This window comes from Hyposmocoma kahamanoa, unplaced genomic scaffold (assembly GCF_003589595.1).
Source record: "Hyposmocoma kahamanoa isolate Upper Pololo Valley unplaced genomic scaffold, ASM358959v1 64, whole genome shotgun sequence".
Lineage (NCBI taxonomy): Eukaryota > Metazoa > Arthropoda > Insecta > Lepidoptera > Cosmopterigidae > Hyposmocoma > Hyposmocoma kahamanoa.
Genome location: NW_020653852.1, coordinates 13,497,212 through 13,511,208, shown reverse-complemented (window position 1 = coordinate 13,511,208; position 13,997 = coordinate 13,497,212). Strand labels below are relative to the sequence as shown.

General features: G+C 37.2%; 1 protein-coding gene across 2 annotated transcripts in view; it reads left to right on the top strand.

Annotated features, from left to right (window-relative positions):
- Positions 1 to 13,997, top strand: part of LOC113230957 (guanine nucleotide-binding protein G(o) subunit alpha) — a 68,605-nt gene that overhangs the window by 50,556 nt on the left and 4,052 nt on the right. The gene's annotated exons all lie outside the window — the stretch shown is intronic.

The following is a 13,997-nucleotide window of genomic DNA, read 5'->3' as shown; positions in this document are numbered from 1 at the left end:
TTTTATAACGTTTCATTCTTATTTAATTAAAAACTGAAGTTTATTTTTGCTGCCGACGTACGATACGGTCATGGTGTTCGATAACGTTGTTTTATAATTTTTCTGTTACAAAATAACATATTCGAACGACGCCCAAAATTTAATTTCGCAAGTACTTTTATGTTATTATTAACGAAATATTTTCAAATTTTGAATAAAATTGTCGTCTGATATCTTGAAATAAATGTGACTTAGTCTTGCAAAATATTTGGCAAGAACCTCCTAACTTAGTAGACACATTAATTCTAAAATATTTTAATATGTCTTTGTTGCCAGTCTAAAAGGACTATGGAGTCTTTGCATTATCTGATAAATAATGCATTCGAATGTGATCGTGCGCTGACATTGAGGACGATTGTCTTGAATAACAATTTCTCGTATGTTTTTTATATAGTCTGCGACTGTTGTTACCCGTATTCCATAAAGTTCAAGGCAAATAAAATTAAAAATTTTGTGATTGTTTTCAAAAGATATCTTGTCACGACAATTTTTTCGTACCTCGTAGTAATTTCATGCCCGATGGAAAGAGCGATTGCCAAGACATCTAGTAATTAATATACCCATAAGGAAACAATTAGGGGCCAAAACCATTAATTAGAATCTAATGTCATATTCGGGTGATTTCAGATTCACATGCAAATGTGTCATTAAAAGATTTTAAAGCAAATGTAGGTTAAAGGAGTCACCATATTTATTAACCTGGAACTAGCTTGAACCTGTCAAAAAAGACCTTTATGTCCATGCAATTTCGCTCTTATACATACATCCATATAAAGATTTTTCTGACAGGCTTAATGCGATTCCACGTCAATAAGTGTGATGATTTCCTAAATCCTTAAAATAATAAAAAAAAATCATTAAAATCTTAATTACGAATGATTTAAACTTTAAATATAATGATGATGATGGAATTCATTTCATACGTAGCCGTGCTTGGGGACGGTGTCCTGGCGTTGTCATATCTCAATTAGTCTCCCTCTATGGAAGCTGGGAGCCGCACTCGCGCGTCGATTGCTTCATCCGGTCGGTGAAACATTCGTGCATTTGTGTACCTTCCGCAATTTTGTCAGTAAACATTTATGCCCAATTATGTTATCCAGAAATACTGTGGAATATTATTTATTTTACTATCTATCCTAAATTGATTGATTGGTGATTAATGGTCTAATAACACAAAGAAAGATGTAGCAATGACCGATATATCATAAAACGCAATGACATAAAAAATGACAACATAAAATGACTTGCGTTTAACATAGTCAAAAATTTCATGAGTTAGCACGTTTGCTAAAACTGATTGCAATTCCTGCCCCTTACTGTCCGTGATGAAATTGTGCCGCATCATTGTTTAACTCGTTAGAATACTGTGGACTTATTCACAGTTTCGTGGTTTCGAAAACGGTACAAATTGGCGCTAATCGGTTCTACATGTGTAAAACCAATTATCACGCAAACGTCAAGTCCCTTATTCTCGTGAAATCCTTTTAGACTCTTCTGCATTTTCTTCCAAATGTTCGTATCGCAAAACGAATCAGAAATATTGGAAACAAACATCTAAATAAACCTTATGGAGCTAAATCTACATATATACCTACTAATTTTTTTGACAATCTTGCGTCTGGTAATATAATACTTCAAATCTGTAGCTGTGTTAAATTAACACTATATTGAAAGGGCATCAGTAACGCAATAACGAGCAGTCTTGTTTAATTTGCTCAAGCTTTTGAAATGCGGTCGGCGGATGTTCGTGCAGACACAAGGAAACCTCTGTAAGGAGATCATTGCTCGTGATTTTGTCTTGGCGCGAAATATGGGCGTAACTGAAGCTCAAATCTTCGAACATTCTCGACTTCTTGCGATATTAACTCTTTTGTAATTTTACAAAGACTGCGAATATTGTGGAGATTTTGTTTTAAAATGAGTTTTTTTATAATGTAATATAACTGTACATTTGTTGGTTTAAGTTGACACGCGCACAAGCGCATGTTGATGCCCAAATCAACTGTAATCACGTCTTCTTCCATGCATAATTCCTTGTGCATCGTATTATTGCTGTGTGGAAATGTTCATGCATAATCTACTCTCGTGTTTAAGAACCTGGAAAATTGCTACTTATAGTAAGTCTGTATACGAGAACCTATAAAGCGTTGCAGAATACTGAACACGTTTGCAAAACAAAATGACAAAACGTACAGAAAATTGTTATGGCTGAAGATTTGCAAGGACAGATTTGTCTGCTTTGTATAGTTAACCTAAATCGTAATGCCCGCGAATCCTGATTTGACAACGATTTTCACCAAGACGGCCTTTTCAATTTGCACTATTAACTTACAATTATATGGACGTCGGGTCCGCGCTAAAAAGTGTCAAAACTTATATGGCGTTAAAATCGTATACAGATCGTCATTCACGCTTTAGTCTTCGTTTATTCGACTGACAGCGAAGTAAGCAAAATTAGACAGTACTGCGATGACATTACAATTTAAATTCAACGTTTTAGCTTTTTCATATTCTTTTACATGTCACTACGTTTAAATAGGTTGACTTGGGACATTTTTTTCGTGGTTTTTGTATTAGACCCGTCGTCCATTTATTTGTAAGTCAATGTTTTGCACCCAAAATTTCTTTCCCATGAAGATCATGAACTCGTAAGGGGGCACTAAATAAAACGAAAATCTTACTTATAATTAATTACCTCTTTTTTGCCTAAATATCCGTTACTTACTTATCGACAAACCGTAATTCTTGCGTGAGAATAACTAATTCAATGGCTGTTACATTAAGACCATAATTTAAAAATAAAGGAATCGTTCAAATGAAGGGGTAGTTTTGTTAAGCTTTTCTTCATTCGTAGATGTTTTATTCATTGGGTCATTCAGCCGTCGTCGTCGAGGCGCAGCGCAGAGGCTTTGTACTTTGCCAACCAGTATTTTGTGTTACTGACAATTACCGTGCTGGTGTTTTGTTGATTATATCGCGGTCTTTGCAACTACCAAATCGCAGATTCTACGATATCACAGCGCAACTTTGTGTTTCACAGTCATATTTATGTAAATGACGTTTTTAGCTTTTGAATTCTATTGAATTTTAGTACAATGAAGCGTGTTATGTCAATTGCAAGTATTGACCTGTATTGACATCTACCTCATTGGCGAACAAATTGTCGTATTCTGGTGGTACTTAAGTGATGTCATTTATTGCCTCACGAATGAATGACTGTTCAAGAGTCGAATTAATATCATAGGTTAACCAAAGGTCGCCCTCGATCGTAAAAATTTGAGAATAGTTTACAGTGATGAGTATACGAACGTCATTTATCGTGTTAGCAATGCCATGGCCACCCACGTCGACAGCGAATACTGCCTGACAGCAGCGGCGCCGGCGACAGATTTATGTACCGATTGCATGACGCTCGTCGCGCTAATTCCGGAGGCAATTTACAGCTCTACTCACTCCTGGCACCCGTGAACTATGCCCTCTTGCTCCTAATCTGATATTGCCCTGTTAATGCCCAAAGAATTGTTGCTATGTTGACGCCTTAGATTGTCATTTTGTTTTAAAAGCAAAACGTGACATTTCGCTGAAGAATGTTAGCGTCGTTGGCTGTTGAACCGTTTTCGTCCTCGATCGATCACGCGGGGCGAGAGTTCCAATCACTGTTGGGAATAGGCTTACATCTCGTAACAATGAATGATGCTGTGTCTAATTCGGTTGATGCTATTTACGATTGAGCTATTCATTGTGAATGAATTCTTACATGATTGGAGAGGTTAGACCGCGAACTTGCTGTCGGTTCGAATGCTGATTGCACGTTACTACACTTGAATAAGGCCTTTCATTTCTGGAATTTTCATCGTTATTTCGGGTAAAGTATCAAGCAGCATGTGGAACGTGGATTGTGTACGCACCAACAACTCCTCACTTTCGGTGTTGTGCGGGTTGTACTTGCACAAGTGGCGGGTTGTAGTATGTGGCATGCTATGCAGCGTGCAGCGTTGTTGGAGCGGGAGCGGCGCCGGGCCGCGGCCGCGCGGCAGCGGGCGGATGCGGGCGGCCGCTCGGCGTGCGGCGGCGCGCGCCGTATTGATCCGCCGGACCTGTTGCCGGGCGCCGCCGCTGCTGCCGTACCTACACACAATGCCATACGTGGATAATATGCATTCTCCCGGCTTATCCGAACGTCATGTACGTGCGTCACCACCGATCGAAATACCAGCCCTCGTCTAATCGATAAAATGATGTCGTCCTTATTAGTTATAATTTGTAAAGAAATTTTGCGTTTGAATGTTTCTATTACAAAGGCTTCAATTATCAATTTCAAATACAAATCAATATTGAATTCAGACTCCTAGTGAAGCAGCATACATATTTTCTATTAATAAATTATTTCTTCACGGATTGCTGTGTGTGATTCCCGAGTGATCCGAATGTAATTCATCCTTGTCTACTGACCCAGTTAATGTTGACAGAGTTTTGACGTCAGCAGCGCCTAGAACCGGCGCAAAAAAGCGGCACCGTTCGCAACTCCCGAATAATTCCAGCGACTGCGTAATGTTTTATAACATTAGCTAATAATTTCAGGGCGCCGATCGCGGTAGGACCCCAGTCAGAAACTGTAAACTTTGGCGTGGTGAGCGGTTAGCGTTCAGGCCCTCGAGAATTTCGAGAGTTCAGAGTTTATTTATCTTGTAACTCCCCGTGACGTAAGTCGGTTCTGATTTACGTTCATATAGATCGGGTAACGGGAGATTAATCTCGGCAAAAGTATTTCAGAGCTATGTATTCTTTTGTTTGTTACTTGGAAATAAAAACGTATTTATGAAAAACCCTTGACTCTACTCGTTACCAATAAGTCTCTAGTGCTTGATATGTCGGGGGAAACATAGTTAATTTATTGCGCGTCTTTTCACACGATGCAGTGGTAAAGAAGGATCTTGAAGGGCCCTTGTGGAGCTCTGACTGGCGCGCAGCCAGCATTCGGTCTACGGATTGCCGACATTGAAACTGTCCCGGCACAGACAGCACAGGCTTTACTGTGACGCAACTCGATAGGGGTGAACATTGTGCGCGTAACTTTGAAATGTGTTGTTAGTACTTTACTAGTAGCGTCGTAGCTTAAAATTTAGGGACGTTGATGGTGGCCCATTAATGATAGGTACCTATTATGTTATGCGTACTAACATTGGGATTTACAAATGCAGTACTCCCAAGTTTTAGTAGTAGTTATGAAACGCACCGTGGATTTTGTAAAGAAATGAGTAAACCGTTCAGACCTAAGTGTGGCCCCGCAGTCCTCACAGAGGACCTACGGAATCTGATAAACTACTAAGTTTAAACGCGTGCTTTGTCTATGAACATTTAACAAAGATATTCAATGTTTTTACCAAATAACACGGGTCATTCAGCATTGCTTTAAACATTTCACAATTGTTTTTTGTGGGCCCCTCTGTCTACATACCTATACGAAATTCGTTTACAGCGTGGAAATCATGAAATAAATAAATCATACTATATTTTGTATTTTATTAAAAGATATAAAGAATTTTGTAGAGTACTACGCGAACATAACACACTTTTGAACAGTTAACATTTAATTGTGTTGTGGCCTCTCAGTCCACAAACCTTAAAACTGACAAATAATTTGGAAAACTAAAATATAATTTTAATGCGTACGAAAAGCCAATTGGCCAATATTTTTAGATATTATTAATTAGTCCAATATTTGTAAACATTTTTACTAGATATCTAATATGGGTTATTTAATATACAGCTTTTTGTTTATTTCTTTGAAATGAACCTTATTATGTGACCATAAAATGAAAAAGCTCGGTACAAAACTACAATATAACTTGAATCATCAAAAGCAAGTACATCCTTTATTTATTTAAAGAGATGTTTTTGTTGAAGTAATTATTAAATTGAAAATGAGTAAAATTACTACCACATTAATTGAAGTTTATATGTTGGGTAATACATTTGTGTATTATTATAATTTGAGTCCCGATGCTTTGTGTTAACTTAAATGAATAGACTCTTTACCCGTATGAACAAATATTATACGTGTTGGTTCCGCTTGAAAGTTCGTTATCGGGAAGTTTATTTTTTTTTTTGGAATCATGATCTAAGATAAGAATGAGCACGAATACTAGAGGAATAATGGTATTACTAGTCACCCCTATATTCAGTCGGATCTATCGCGCGTTTGTATGAACTGAACTTGTCTAACTTTCTGTCTGGCACCTTGCCAACCATGCCAGCGATCCATACCGCGAGTGAGATTGACCTTGAATTGCATTACAATTCGCGCTGACACCCGTTGGTCATTCGCGATTTAATACCAGTTGCATGCGCCTCATATATCTGGGGTTGTATTTCCTTGTTAGTGCTTTAGACTTTTAGAAAATGTTAGAAAGTATTGATAATATTTTATGCGAAAAGAATTTCTTATTCTTGCACGTACGTAAGTGAATTTTTAAAGATGATTCTGATATATTTTTTGTGAAAAAGCAACAGATGATTAAGACCGGTAGCCCCGGCATGGCAACAGACACTGGTTCGAGTCCAGTCAGATCGAAGAATTTCTTTGTCTGCGATCTATAATAAACAAACAATTTTATTAAGTAATTTAAAATAGAATATTTGACTAAAAAGAAATTATTGCTACAATCAACTCATATGAACATGCTCAAAATATATGCGAAATTGGTTTTTCGTAAACACATTGCATAAACACTAGATGAGTTGGTAGGTTATGCTCCGTCCCTATAACCTCCTCAGTCCCAGGCCATATTTAGTGAAAATACTTTGGAAATGGAAGTAAATATGGACATGGCATATATTTTTAGAAAGGTTAGACTATTAGGAATACAAAATTTTTCCGGAAAATGGTTTTCCATTATGTATCCAATAGGGGACACTGGGTCTCAGTGTGTCGAAAAGTAAATTAAACTCTATGTAATAGGAAGTTGTGTTTATTAAGTTTTCAGAGCAAAAATTAAATCTATTTTTCGAATCATGTTACCACTATTTTTCGTGATAGTCTTTCTAACAGTTTCTTCCAGCCATCAAGCATAGTATCACTTTGCAAGTGGGGCATTGATGCCTGGCCTTAGTGGACTTGCATCCTGGTAATCTGCATCGGTTTTGGGAACCAAGAACAAGAGGCCCCCCTAGAGTTTCTTGCTCATTCTTCTCAGGGGAATCTGCCTTACGAATGAGCGGTAGAGTTTAACCATTGTGACGATTTCAAGTGTAATAATGCTTACCTATGAAATAAAGATTATTTTGATTTTGATTTTTTGATTTGAGGCAGGTGATCTACCCCTTTAGTCCTGACAAAATCAGTGGGATGCTCTGTCCTAGCTCGCTTGCTTTGTCTTGCAATGGTAGTGGCGTCATTAAGAGGTGGATCTTCTTCATTTTCGGCGTCATTTTCGAGTAAATACTCAGCTATTTGCTCACGGAAACCCAAACAATCTAGAATATTACGACTTCGCGTGCCTAGTTTTTCATGATCTAATTTGTACTCAATCCATGCAGCCACAATTGCAAAGTCAAACAAATGGAATATTAGTCTAACAGTCCATTTCCTTGTTCTGGCAGATATTCGGTAATAACTGATCATACGATCTAAGTAGTCTACGCCTCCCATATTCTCGTTGTATTCTTTTACAACAGCTGGACGTGGGACATTGATGTACCTTTTATGATTCTTATCCCATCGGCGACATTCATCTGTTGGCTCAGCGCCATGAACCGATGAAGCTAGATGTACTGGCTTGTTGTCAAACCACTTGACCGCTGCTACTTGTCCTGTCGATAGAACTTGCTGACAGTAGCTTCCTCGGCCTTGGCGACGAAGCTGGGCATCAGTTTTGAAATTACAGTTCGATGGTATCCTGTTCTTTTGTAGGGTTCCAGTACCTGTGGACTCGGATACGAAATGTAACATCTCCAACAAATTGATTGAGGTAAAATACCTGTCCATGAATATGCAGCAACCTGGAGGCAGTCGATTACAAAGACGGAAAACCACTTTGCCACCAATGTCCAGTGCCTGAACTCTATCGTCATCTAAGATTGTATCTCCTTTGCCTTCATAAATAAAAAAATCCAGGGGCAAGCCATTGGGACATGCCAAAACAAAGTTTTTCAGCCCAACTGGATTGGGTTTGCTTCTTATCATTTGTCTCGCTGCATGTTTCCCCCAAAAAGGAATCATCTGTTCATCGACACAGACATTTGATGTTGGAACATTCATCAAACAGCCGTTTCGGATACAAGATATTAGAGGTTGGACCTTCCAGAACTTGGTCTTTTGTTTTTCTGAATCTGGAACATCAGCATCAGTTAACACCTTCAAAGATGCCCTTAGCTTGAAATATCTGTCTCTAGCCATCCTATCTGCAATAGCAAATATTCTACTTTTCTTCTCCCAATACATTCTGATCCTGGGGAATCGAAGATAAGACATCATGAGAGTTATTCCAAAAAAAGTTCTGATTTCCTTTTCAGAAGTATTCAAACTGGTTCCTGTTTTAGCAAGATAAGTCTGGTTACTATGGAATGCAATTCGCTCGTAAATATCGCTAGGTATGTACTTTGTAAAATAATCATGCGGTGGCAAATTTATTACCACTCTCTCTGGCTCTTTGAAGTTTGGGGCTGGTGGCAATGGTTCAAAGACATTTGTACTTTTCCAATATACACGTCGTTGGGAAATGTTACCAACCAATGGAGGCTGAACCTGCGAAGACTGGCAGCTGTTTGATCCTAGAACCACATCATTTCCTTGCACGTCTTCCTCTTCTGAACCATTTTCTGAACTCTCATCCTCGTCGCCATCACCTGTAGGAACGTACGGTGGATCTTCTGCAACATCTTCATCTCCAATGTCTATTTCCAAATCAGAGTCATCGCCGTTGATGATTTCATGTAAGGCATCTGCTAAGGCTGATTCTGAAAAATATTACGTTTATATTTATTAAACACGCGAAATGTACTAATAAATACATGAAAGTAAGGTTGAAATACAGAATAGTAGTCAAAAAATATATTACGAAAATATATGGAATAATTCTATATTTTTGTAAGACAGAAACCCATAGTCCCCAAAAGGAGACAAACACGTTCAAATGTGTGTGTTGGGCAAGATACAACTCGAGCGAAAACTTTTTTGATTCAAAAACATAGTAAAACTGTTCAAAAACATGACACATATATTAGTTTTTATGAAAAAATTGAAATAACATACAAATGTAGTACTCACCGTCAGCAAGTACGCCAAAATTGAATTTATTTCGCGTGCTCATTTTTCAAACACCTACAAAAAAATATGGCGGCACCGAATGAATAAAAATCGAAATGAGCGGTAGCGCAATCTATCGTAGAACGAATAAATCACTAACATATCAACATTAACGAGTTAGTGCAGCTTATTGCCGCGCATTTACCAAATGACGTTGTATGTCCCCATATGGGGACATTTGGTCTGAGGAGGTTAAAGCAAAAACGACTTCAATGTAGCTTCTATGGCGCCATTAAGATTGTGATGCACAAACAAGACTTATCGTTTCTTTCACACTCCTTGTTTTTGAATGCCTGTTAACGATTTTATTTTTCAACAAATTTTAATTCTGTTTACACATCTGACCACCAACTTGCGTCTGTTTAGGCTAATGACAAAGCGCAAATAATTTTTTACACTTTTACAATGTTGTGCGTGTAGCGGATCATTTGGACAACCAACAACATCTTTTTTTTTACTGTTTGAGATTTATTTCATTAGCGGGTTTTACACAGGCACTCTGTCGCGCATAATACAGCAATCGTGCGCGAAAGAACGATACTTTAAAAAATTTCAAACAAGTAATCGCGCGCGATTGCGCATGCAGTCTTTCCCGCGCGCAATCCTGTACGCTCCTGATCACGCGCGATGGAGTGACTGTGTAAAGGCGGCTATTGATGACTTTCACTGGATGTATCATTTCTGTACCGCCTCAACGACAATAAAGCATGCGTGTACAGTAATTATGTAAGCATTTAACAACATAAAGTTTAAACATTATACCGTATTCAAACACAAAATTGCTCTTTGTAAGTCAAGTTGTTAAAGCACGATTTAGGAACAAGCTCGTCGAAACAGCAATTGAAGCGGTACAATACAGAGTGGAGTAATTGGTCTCACCATTTAGCGCGAAATTAAACATTCAGGAGTAAAAAAGCTCGCGTGACATAGGATAGGTATGCTCGTAGTTTTTCGCATAGCCGGGACTTGCTGCGCCTGCATGAGCCTTTTACACGCGACGCTTACATGTTTTCGCAATGAATATTTTTGTTCAACTAACGTTTTAGGAATAAAAGACTGGCTTATAGAATAATTTAATCGTTTTGCTAAAGCCATGCGTAAGGTCGTCCACACTCGGCTTCATTTCCTAAAACTTGCGGTAACTTTTATTACCATCTATAAGACATAGTTATTTTTAACCAAAAAGTGATGAATATCGAGTTCTTAGGTTTTAGCGATTGTTACAAACAAATATACGCGATTTAAATCCGGAAAAATAGTTTCATTTCCTAAATGTGATGAATATTAAAATCTTTGAAATTTTCATTAATTTTAATTATTTTTTTTTTATAATATCAAGTGACGGGACGAACAAGTCGTGCGCCTCTTGGTATGCTACACGCCTGTCCATAACAGTTGCAGTGCCACTCAGAGCTTGAAATCCCAAAGAGCTGCCACTGCCGTCACCTGGAGACATAAGTTTGACAAGTCCCATGTATCTGTAATTTCACCAGCACCCTTACTGCTTTGCGGTAGAAACAGGTAAGGTAGCAGTACTTCCCTGAACGAACTCTTTCACAAGGAGCTCCACTGCTACTAAAAGTTTAGTGTAGAATAACTACATACTTTACCTATATTCTCTAAAACATAGAATGTTCTCCACAATACTACATTCAATGCTAGGAGTCACGCAAGAGTAATTGTATTCTTCATGGTAAAACACCATTTACTTACGAGTGTATCATTTATATTTAGAATTTACATACGCTATCTAGACCACCCTCATTGTTTGTATACATACAAGCAGATCAAATAGCATATAAAGTAATATGAACTCTTTGGAACCGTCGCTCATTAAATTTCAAAAGAAAATACTCGATTATAGAACCGCTATTTAAAAAGCAAAAAGTACCTTCACATAGTAAAATTTTCAATTAATGAATATTTTAAAGCATATTAAAGTTTAATAAAAATTTGTTTTACACCCTATTTTGTCTTGAAACATGACGAAAAAACCTCATGTTTAATTCGAACCTTTTCGCACATCTTCGGCAAACGTTCTTTGTGAATGTTCTTTTAAAAAACCATCACCAATTCATATACGTCTCTTTGCAGTCTGTTTCCTTCGCCATTGAAGCACGTGATGACAAAAAATATCTAAACTTCATTCCACGTGTTTATTCGGTAAATAATGATTCACGTATCTTCTAATCAATTAAAATTCTAAGCCATAGCCATTCATAATTGTGGGAAACTTAAACAAACGCTAGTCTGATTTATTTTTGCCATCGAATGTCGTATTCTAAGAAAACAAGCAAACAATGGTCTGCGTCATATCTCGTGACCTATAGCCATTCGGCTAACAGGCTGTCAGAGGCGGTGTGAAGGGCTTTTACCCTTACCCCCATCCTCAGGTTCGCGTGCTATCCACCTCGTTAATATGTATGCAGTGCGTCGCCCCCAGACCAACCCACCTACTAGTTGCTAACCGGACGCTAGAAATATACCACATACTCTATACGTTGGTAATAGATATTTTACGTTCGCGAGTGCTTCGTGTATCGCAGTAATGGAGACGTTACCGGTGGTTTTATATACGTCCAGTATAGTTAATGCTGTATTCACACTCGCCGTTTTGTTTTTGTTAGCAATTGTCAGTTCAGCAATGGATGGCCAAATCAGTTGTACGAATTCAACTTCAATTTTATGAAATTGGGTCAAGGGAATAATGACTTACAGAAGTCAGTCACATCCATCCATCCATCATTTCAAGATTTGAAAGTCGCCAATGATCACATCAAATAGTGTAATGATAAATTAGTAAAAGCTCAATTTCAACAATTAACGTATTATAGTTCGTTTCAATCCATTTTGCATAAAAGATAACCTATATAACATGTTTCAAATACGATTTCAAGATGTAATTCAAATGAAAGAGTGATAAGGTGAAGTTGAAACCTTCGAATATATATGTGTTAGTTATTCCACTTATTGACTGTTTGTTTACTTCTCATGAAAAATGGATTGACACGAACTAGAATAGTTTGTAATAATAAATTCAGCCATTACAAACTAGTGCAGTGGTACAATTTGGAAGTTGTAAAAAGAGATGTAAAAGAAACAGATTTGGTCGTGTTTGTAAAAAACTAAGACAACAAACAAAGATTACCTTTTCAATTTTAAAAAGAAAATTAAGTGAAGTTATATTAAGAAAACTCCGTGGGCGAAAAGAAATAGGCGAGGTCACAGTTTTTGAGTGAAAGTTCTGGGTTATCAAATACGTAAATATGACATCATTAGATGAATAGCAACCGGGAATATTGACGTGGAAAAGACAAGGGCCTTGTTGTATTGTCTATTGCTTTATGTGTTAGAAAGTTTTACTGACCTCTTTTACGTTTCATAGAAAACGGTCAAGTATAAGCTGATCATAGTATCGTCAAATACAGTTCCTCCTTTTACGACTTCGGTGCCCCATTGGCTAATAACCTAGAGTCCTAGGCTCAACTCCCAGTAGTATCGATTTAGAAAAGGCTCATCCGGCAAACCGCTCGTGGCAAAACATGGTGGCATTAATATTCTGTTGCGACTCAGTGTTACCGTTTAAGACATGTTTCTTGTAACTATACTGCTGTAGTGTAGTCAGCATGTCATGGGTCCTGTTGAAAACCATAAATATATATAAAAGATGGCTAAAGCATAGTTCAGGAACGCACATTTTGAAAATTGGTAAAGTACTTGTGTTAAATTTAATTATACATAATATCAGTACAGAATATTAAAAAAAACGGACGTCAAAAATTCGTGGAATTACATCTATTAGCCAAGTTTTATTGGAATCGGTTACCGGAAAGTGCACGAAAGCGGATTCATCGCCTAGTTACCCTTACAAATGGAATATTTTTGTCATCAATTTAAGTGGGACCAATACTGAGGTTACTCTCTTTCCAACAAAAAAAATAATCATCAAAATCGGTTCACAAAGTTATCGCGTTACAAAAAAATGCAGTTAAATTGAGAACCTCCTCCTTTTTTGCAGACGGTTATTAACGATGACAATAAGTCTTTACTGATGATTAATCATTAATTTATTATTTATTTTAGATTATAGATGTTAAATTTTATATTTTATAAATAATAAATAATTATATTTTGTTGTTAATTGTCGGTGGTATCCACTCCGTACCTCGGTCGCCACAGAATAGCAGTGTTGGGCTGTTTTGCTTGCAAAACACAACGAATACTGAGTGGAGACCATTTTAGATCTTAATGTTTTATAGTATATAAGAAAAATTTTACATTAGTCATGACAAAATGAGACCATAGGAAATGAAACTATTTTTCCGGATTTAAATCGCGTATATTTGTTTTTTCAAACAAAATTTTTCAAAAATAGTTTCATTTCCTATGTGTAACAATCGCGAAAACCTAAGAACTCGATATAAAATGAGACCATATAAATAATAATTTCTTTCTTTCGTCCTAAAAGCATTCTACATATATTCTTATTTGCGATTACAAAAGCAATAGAGCCACGCTAAATGGACAATGATTTGCAAAATGTGTGCAAGCTGTCACGTCCACCTTTTCTAAATAGGCACGCTACAATAGCTGACAAAAAATGTTTTTGTTTGCTATCAGAGCATGACTAAAATATGAACTTCAGGTGGTC